This window comes from Achroia grisella, unplaced genomic scaffold (assembly GCF_030625045.1).
Source record: "Achroia grisella isolate CSIRO2021 unplaced genomic scaffold, CSIRO_AGI_Agris_v1 utg168, whole genome shotgun sequence".
Lineage (NCBI taxonomy): Eukaryota > Metazoa > Arthropoda > Insecta > Lepidoptera > Pyralidae > Achroia > Achroia grisella.
Genome location: NW_026712669.1, coordinates 396,425 through 405,881, shown reverse-complemented (window position 1 = coordinate 405,881; position 9,457 = coordinate 396,425).

The window sequence follows — 9,457 nt, the reverse complement described above, 5'->3', positions numbered from 1 at the left end:
ATCCTAAATATCGCCTATTATTTTCAGTGGGGCTGGGGACCCTTTGTATTCACGGGGCCCTGGGCTGCAGCCTAAAAAGCCCTTAAGTAGATTCGCCCCCGGTGTTAAATATGTTCAGAATCATTTATCATTAAGGTATATGTCAGATACAACAGTAATAACGACTGTTTAATAGCTTAATTAGTTGCTTAAATTGCTTATCGGCTGTATGTTATAACTTATAACCAACGGGACCACTAACGCTAGCGGTGAATGATATTGCACAAAACATTCTATACTAGTTAGAATATTTGTCTATGGACCTGAAGTTAAATGAATTGTTACTGGTCTAAAAATATTGTCTTTGAGACCATATATAAAAACGTAATCGTTTCCCAAATGTTTACAACTTATTACCATTCTATAAATATTTGTCTATGGGATATAACAAATATGGGACGTATACGTTTGGGAAACGATTACGTTTCTATATATGGTCTCAAAGACAATATTTTTAGAACAGTAACAATTCATTTAACTTCAGGTCCATAGACAAATATTCTAACTACTATGATGATGCCACTGTGTGTATGAGAAAGAAAGAGATTGTACATATAGCGTTCTGTTTACATATAATAAAATTATGCTATCACTGTACATGTGGAGGAATATCATCTTAGTCTTTAGGATTGGCATATCAATGTTTTTATGGTCTCCTTTGCATTCATGAGTATATAGATGACGGTCAGTATTTTGTCCAATAGATGGAAATAAACCCGTATTGTAATGGGTTTCTTTCGTATAAAGTAGCCCGAAACCCATATGAATATGGACTTTACCCTATTAAGTGGACACAACCATAAATGAATGCCTTTCTTTCCTTTAAAGTGAATACAAACCTATACGAAAATCGGTTTGTTTCCACTTTATAATAGTTTTGTCATCATTTGTCATTTGACTACAGGTACCATAGACACAAAAGCACTGCCTAGAAAACTCTAGCATTAATGAGATTATTGCGTGTTTTGTAGTTATTGTGAAATATTAGAATATTTTGGTAAAATGGACGATATTTAGGGATGGCGATTCTTTCCGAAAAATATCGATAATTGAATCGTAACAAAATCGATTTCACTCTCAGTAAAATTATACGAAGACACTAATTTACTATGTACATAAATATCAGCAAATACAACAAAGCAAAGGTACTATCGTAAAAAAAATAGATTTAGTCAGATTAGATCAGATTTTGTTTACGATGGAAGGAACGAAAGGAGCGTAGTACCACCTCATTTTATTAGAGTTTTTGAGTAATTTTGTTAAACTAATTTTATGGTTCTTAACGAGACATACACATCTCTCTGAAATCACTCGATTTTCTATGCTGAAATATCGATGCTCTAAATCGATTTATCGACAAATCGATCTCAGATTGCCGTCCCTACTCTTAATGTCCGCGAGAAAAAATTGTGCTGTCAAATTGTATTTATTATAACTTTTATATGTGTATAAGGGAATATATTACAGTCTTTTGAATATGTTACTAAATCATATTGATTATTTATTCTATAAACTAGATTGAAGCTTTCAATTTTTGCCACTGAATTTTAACCTTTGTTAATCTGGAATAAAGGCACCATTTTGAGAATAACTTAATTCCGGTGTTGTGATAGTAGAGTTAATTTAAAAATAAAAACACTCTAACTTGACTATTGTGTTTCTGCCTGTAAGGACTGGTCTGCTCTAATCACTACGACTAATTTACTATTATTTAGTCACTCAACTATTTGGATATCTATATAACGAATTAATGCTATTTGGTAGTTATATTTTAACTTAAGAATATCGTAAAGTTACAGCATTGTTTAAAAAAGCAACACGCAAGTTTCTAACTCAGTTTTCATTCACATATTATAAGTTAAAAATGTAATGTTACCACATTTGCAACCACAGAGAAACACGTAAGTTACTCAATCTTCTGATAAAACAACTCGAATGAGTGGTGAATTGAAAAAAAAATATTACTATTTAAAAGTGATTAATATTTAAGTTTGTTTCTAACTCAATTTTCTTGTAATAAAACAGCTTATCGAAAGTTAAGCTGTTTATCTTTCGTAGGTCTTCTGCTGGTCGTAGGGCCCTTAACTAAGGACTTTTAAATTAAATGTTTATATGGACTGTACTGACTTGGTATAATTAAAATAAGTAATACAGAGAGTTTATTGGAATAGCGCAAGTGTCGTCAATCGGTGGCGAGATCAGAAGTGAGGGCCGGCCGGTGTGATGCTATTCGCACCCCTCGAGCCGCGCCCCCCGCAGCATTGCTTGCGATTGTTGACTATTCAAAAGTGCTCAATTTTAAGTTTATTTGAATAAATAATTTTTCTATTTTCTATTCTATAATATTAGTTATATGATATGTTGGTATGACGTAACTCAGAATATTGTAATAATTTCCCTAAACTACGTGTATTACTCAAACACTTAGTAATCTCCAATTTGGTTCCTATATATTCCACCAAAGTGTTGTAACCAATCAATTTGTCTTTGTAATGAGTGTTGTGACTAATTTGTCAGTATTAGGGCTGTATGACAGCGCTTTAGTGTAAGAGAATCAGATTCATTGTTACTTAAGAAAGAAAGAAAAATATTGTTAAGTATTTTCATCACTTAAATCGGGTCTGGAAGAAATGATTACCTGTTTATAAAGTTAAATTATTACTAACTATCTGGTTTCACCCCCACGGAATTTGTAGTCTATGTGTTATTCTGATGTATAAACTATTTTACTGTAAAGTTTCATCAAAATCCGTTCGGTAGTTTTTGCGTGAAAGAGTACCAAACACAAACTTCCGCGTGTATAATATTAGTAAAATAGTTTAGTTACTCGGATTTCTTCTCGAATATTCTATAGTGTAATGTTCTTTTTATAATATTCATTCTATTAATTTTAATAAAATTGTGACTAACTGCACTATTTGAAAACTTAAAATATTGAATTAATAATTTTTATTCTATTAATTCGAATAAAATTGTAACTAACTGTAATCTATTTGAATACTTAAATTACTAGTACAGTTTGTTTTGTAAGATTTTTTTTCTATTATAAATAATTAGATTTCTTGTTAATTTATAACTACATTTAATGTAATTTATTTTTAACGTATATTAATTATTATTTCCACCCACTATTTTTGATGTTATATTTATTACTAGTTTTTACCCGCGGCTCCGTTCGCATAAAATCAAAAATATTTGTTTTTTTTTAATAAAAAGTATCCTTTGTTCATTCTAATACCTCCAAGAACAGGTGTACAAAATTTCATGATGATCGGTTCAGTAGTTTTTGCGTGAAAGCGGAACCAACTTATTGTCATATTTTCACATGATACCTATTAGTATTAAGATGTACCTATCTAACATGAAGTAAACCTACAAATTGTGATAACATAATTTTTCCTATCAACACGTGCTGTGAATATTAAAATTTCTGTTTTTTTTTTATGTTCATTCTATTAGATAATTGCAGTTATTGCTTTACAAAGAAATATAAACGATTGTAAATCAGTGGGCTAATTATCTAACTTCGATCGCAACGATTTTCGTATGTAACGTAGTTAAAATGACGTCATCTGTCAATAATGCGATTATATTGACGCCATTTGACGCTGTCAACTAGCATTGCAACGTAAACGCAACTTTACATATCGATAATAAATATTTCTATCGAATGTCGATTTAGTAACCCTAACAACCAACCAACTAGTGTATTAACCCAATAAATTAAAATGTATGCTTCTAAATGTATAAGCTATCTAATGTACTCACTTTTCAAATTGGTCGGATTAACAATATTCCGCTGCAAGTTCATAGTAGTGTTTTATCGATAGAAATAATTTATGTTGCCGTCAATCGACCTTACTTCATCGCATTTTTTTAATTGAAATGATTTTATATTGCATAACAACTTCAACAGAAACAATTTCATATAGTGTTATATAATTAGCCCACAGTTATATGTTTTTCGTTTTGTCTTTTAATCTGCGACGATTGGTGGCAATTACTTAAGTTCTGTATCGCGTTTCAACAAGAAATCTTTTTACATATATACATTTTTCTTTCATACATATATATACATTTTTTGTAGACATACAAATATAGTTTATTTATTGGAGTGTTGTGTCACTGTCTTTTAATTAATTAAATTCCATAGAAAAGAACCAAACAGTTCTGTAGCTAAAAAATGTTTGTTACACGATTAACATTTTTGTAAAAAATGACATGTTCTGAATAAAAATATCTTTATTCATGTACTAGATCTATTGCAAACTCTTATGGTATGTCAGTCTACTGTCAGTTTGGAATGATTTCGAGATGAGATTATGTCAGTTTATTACAGTCTTATTGAATGTCAGTCTACCGTCAGTTCAGAGTGCTTTCGAACTGAGAGGAACTGACAAGACACTCAACTCGTATTCTTTCGAGCTTGTACATGTTTATAAAAGTACAGATTCATTTTTAAATTCTAATTTTGAACAATAGGGTGATTACCAGCATATGCTATTGCCATTTTGTCAAAAGATAGTATTGTATTATGTATTTTGATGGTATGGTTATTAATAATCTGCATCAACTAAAAGAAATGTGACATCGACTATAAAACTTTAGAGTCGTATTCCCATTTTTTTTGTTTAAATGCTGTTAATTTTTGAGTACTTTGTATCTTTTTACTTGTTTATACATGTTTCATGTCATGTTTAAACAACTCGATGTGACTCACTCTGTTTTAAACAGTTCTGTTTTGTACCTATATGTATATTACTATAGTTTTTTTTTGTAGAAACGCGCTATTCTTGGTTTATAGTTATGACGTTACTATATATGTTTATAAATACTATATTTGATTATGTACTTCATTAATTATAGTTTTAATAAACTTTATTGCTTCTAATATGATTTTTATTTGATATACATTTTATATATAAGATTTTTAATCGATGATAAAGATGACCTCGTATGTACAGACGCAGTATATTGTTGAATGGTACACTTTTTTTATACTTATACATATACCATTTAAGTGGTAAAATAATGCTGCATATTGCCTTTCCCTGCGATGTGAATAACGGAACCAAAAGTGGTAATATAAAACGTGTTGAATATTTACTCCATGCATTTGACTTTTTTGGCTGATGACTTTTTTTGGCAGGTAGCTGATGTAATAAGGACTAACTTAGGCTACTATAATTTTAGAAAAGTTATTTTCTTTTAGAAAAATAACGTTAAAGGGGTCTTCCTATGTGGCGGCCTGTTTTTTAGGGATATTTTAGGATTTTTTTTTCTACGACCAGTAAATATTTAGAGCTTCAAGTTTTTTATCATTTATTAACACATATTTGGACAGTATAAATATAAAATTTCAGCTAAAAATATTCAGTCAAACTAGAGTTACAGCGCTCTGAACACCCCCGCCTCGAAAAAAAGAGCTCCCACTTCCTCCACGATTCCGGCTGATCGGCTTATCTGAAAAAAAAAAAAAACGGCGTTTTAATTTGTAGGCTTAAAAGCACGGAATGACCTATAATCAAATGAATATAAAAAAAATTGGATTTTTGATAGACATTTGAAATAAAAGTTGCAAATTAGGCGTTTTTTTTTTGTTTTTTGCTATAAAAAAATCGAAGTTTTGAAAATTTTCGATTGATAATAGTTCATTCCATGCGTTTACATATATTGAGTGTGCCCTGTAAATTTCAAGTAATTCGGTCCAGCCGTTTCTGAGATACAATGGAGGAAAGTTTGAAAAACACAGTTTTGAGAAAAACGCGTTTAAAGTTTCAAGTCCGTTAAAAACTATTAAAATATCAACTTACTCTCAATCGGCGATGCCTGGTCCATAGAGTATTCCTTCCTCTTCCTCGTGAAACTCTTTTAAAGCAGATTGTTCAGCTCTTGAGTCAATCCTGGCTTGTTTAACGACATCACTTACGCGCCGCTCAGAGCGTAAGATTCGCTTTTCATCCCGTTTCTCAACATACGCTTGGGCTTCACGACCAACAGGGCATCCCATAATCGACATAACTTTTAAAATACCTTGAAAACCTTCATTAAAGATAACAACTGCTAAGTAGCTAGCAATTTCAACAACTTTGGGACCAGAATGAAGATGTTTAGGAGCGAAAGTCCAAATCAAAGAATTCAAAGATTCGTTATTGTTTTGTGTCTCTGCTCCTAAACAACGAATTAATAATTCGTCTTTCGATAAATCTTCGAAAACCGGTTTGATAGCTTTTATAGATAGGACTTGCGGAATTAGAGGTGGTTTATCGTGATGAAATTGGTCCAGTTCATTATTAGCTTCAGCCTTACGCCATTTACACCAACTGTCTTCGCCTTCTGGACAAAATTGATGCTGAGGGTTTTCATCAGAAGAACCAATCCACTCGTACTTCCTTTCCGTCCACTCATTATGAAAAAAAATAATTTGTAGCTGTTGCTCTCTTCGAAGTTCAACCAAGACTAAAATAACTTCGGTAAAATATTATAACAATAGAAATTTCTGTTTAAGTCTGTAGAAACGTGTCTAAACTTGTATAAACAAATATATTAATAAAAGGGAGGCCAGGTATAAAGCCGACGGTACACAATAGGCCCGGTCTCTAACTGCCAACTCACCGCTCCGAACAGCTCTTTCTTTTACCTGCTGTATCTTTAAAACGACTTCGAATTTTCTAAAATCGCTTTACTACCGTATTCTAGACATGTTAAGGGAGCAATTTATGAAAAAAAAAAAATCGATTTTTTCAACCCATCACATAGGAAGTGTTGAGGGCGCCACTATATCTAGTATGTATTGATTATAAATGTAGTATCTGTATAATTAAATAGTATTGTTAGTATAAAAATAATGTAGCAAATAGGTTATATATTTCACAATGATTATCTGTAGAATGCAAATGTTGTTTACGTAATTTAGTTCCGAAATGAATACTAGATGGCGCTGTTAGATTTCTGAAACTCGATATTATTTCGTTTTCATCGATTGATATACACAATTGTAAAATTTTATTATTCATTATTTTGTAACACCATTTTTTGATATCATTATACTCTTTCCCTCGTATGTGGTGTTTCATTTCGAGGTTTTTGGGCTGTCTGAATATCGCGGCGCGGACGTCTTCATTTGGTCTTTCGACAGCCGGATTCTAAAAAAAATCGCGTTCGCTTAGTATATCGCGTCGTAGTGTTTAGACAGTGAAAAGGTAAAGTGAAGAAAAGTGACAAAAGTGGATAAGTGAAGAAAAAGTAAAAGTGACAAAAGTGGATAAGTGAAGAAAATGTGAAAGTGACAAAGGACTTTGGACTTTAAAGAACAGTGAGTACAAAATAATTAAAAGTGGAACTTAGTGAATTAAAAGTTATTAAAAGTAACTTTGTAGTGAAAAATTTAGTAGACATTCCTAAAAACTTTAAAATTTAATAATCCTAAAAACTTGCAATTTGAATACTCCTAAAAACATTGAATAATTTCTTCTAATCAAATAGAAAAATTTGATACTCCTAATAACTTTAGAAATTTGAGTGTTTTGGAACTTTGAAATATTTGCAATATTTTATTAACTTGTAACCATACGCATCTGTCAGAGACTTAGAATAATTCGTGTTGCATTGCAAGGACTTTAAAATATACTGTTTAAATGACATTTTGTGTTTTCTCTGATTAGTAAATTGTTTCTGTGAATACTTTATTTGGACTTTATTTTGTGATAATTTAACATGGCGAATTTAATTAAAACACAAATTGAATTACATAAACAATTAGACAAGGCTTTAAAAAACTTTAAGAAAACACCTAAAGCTAGACTGACGGAAACATACGCTCAAGTAAAATTAGAATTGTTAGAAGATTTATGGAACAACTTTAAACAAAATCATCAAATATTAATGATAACCACTGAGATTAATATACATGAATCAGATTACATAAAGAATGAAATTTATGATTTAACTGAAGATATTTTTACTGCTGCTAAATGTGAGATGAAGGAGATTCTTAAGACATTTTGTTCACCTAATCCGACTTCAGATAGTAATCAGACCACGTCGTCTCAGTCGAAAGCACCTACAGCTATGACTCCGGAATTAAAATTACCCCATATTAATATTCCCGTATTTACAGGAATATATTCCGAGTGGATACCATTTCATGATTTATTTGTGTCGCTTATTCATCGAAATTCAGCACTTATGGACGTACAAAAACTACATTATCTTAAGTCTAGTCTGAGTGGAGAAGCAGCAACATTATTAAAACACATACCCATAAGTGAAGCTAATTATGAAGATGCGTGGGTGATATTACAAAAGCGATATAATAATAAACGATTTATCGTCACATCTATTCTAAAAAGATTACTGTCACAAAAGTCGCTATCTACAGAATCAGCAGGAACTATTAAAAACCTGCTTGACACAACAAATGAATGTCTAAGTGCATTGAACAATATTGGAGTATACACCTTGAGTTGGGATGCAATTCTAGTTCACCTAACTGTCACTAAATTAGATCCAGAATCTATCCGTTTATGGGAACAACAAATCAGTCTAGAAGACGACGGTAATAGCTTGCCGACATTTAAACAATTATGCAGCTACCTTGAGTCACGTTTTCGCACTCTTGAGATGTTGGAATCCACAAAGACCATGTCCAGACCTAGTACAAGGCAGAACACCTTTCACACGACCTTCAAAACTAGTTGTAAATATTGTCACGGGAATCACTTTATATATCAATGCAAGGAATTTGCCCACCTTACATATACTGATCGCAAACGCTTCGTGGAACAGAACAGATTATGCTACAACTGTTTGATTCCGTATCATACCGTTGACAAATGTAAACAAAGGTCTACATGTCGGAGATGTGGTAAGAAACACCATTCACTTATTCACCCCGAAGGAAACACCTCAGATCATCTTTCTCCAGATGCAGGAGGAAGTTCACACATACGAGATAATAGACAACCTGAAGTAGCTACAACACCAGTCGAACACAATGTAGCGGCCCATTACGCGGACCAGGAAATGACCAAAAATGTGCTGTTGGCCACAGCATTGGTTAAAATTCATACAACAAATGGGACTACATATTCTTTGCGTGCTCTGATAGACCCGGGATCCGAAGGTTCATTTATAACGGAGTCCGCTGCACAGTTCCTTGGATTAAAGAAAACTACAGTCAGATGCACAATTAATGGACTGGGCGACAATGACAAAGCAAGTCTCACATCCACTAGCATGGTTACATTCGTTGCACAATCGAGATATGATTCAAACTTCACTGTACCAGTACAGGCGTTTGTTTTGAAGTCGATTACTCGGGCACTACCTGCTCAACGAATACGCGAACAGAACTGGCTACATCTGCACAACTTGGATTTAGCAGATCCATACTTTGACACACCTGGGAAGGTTGATA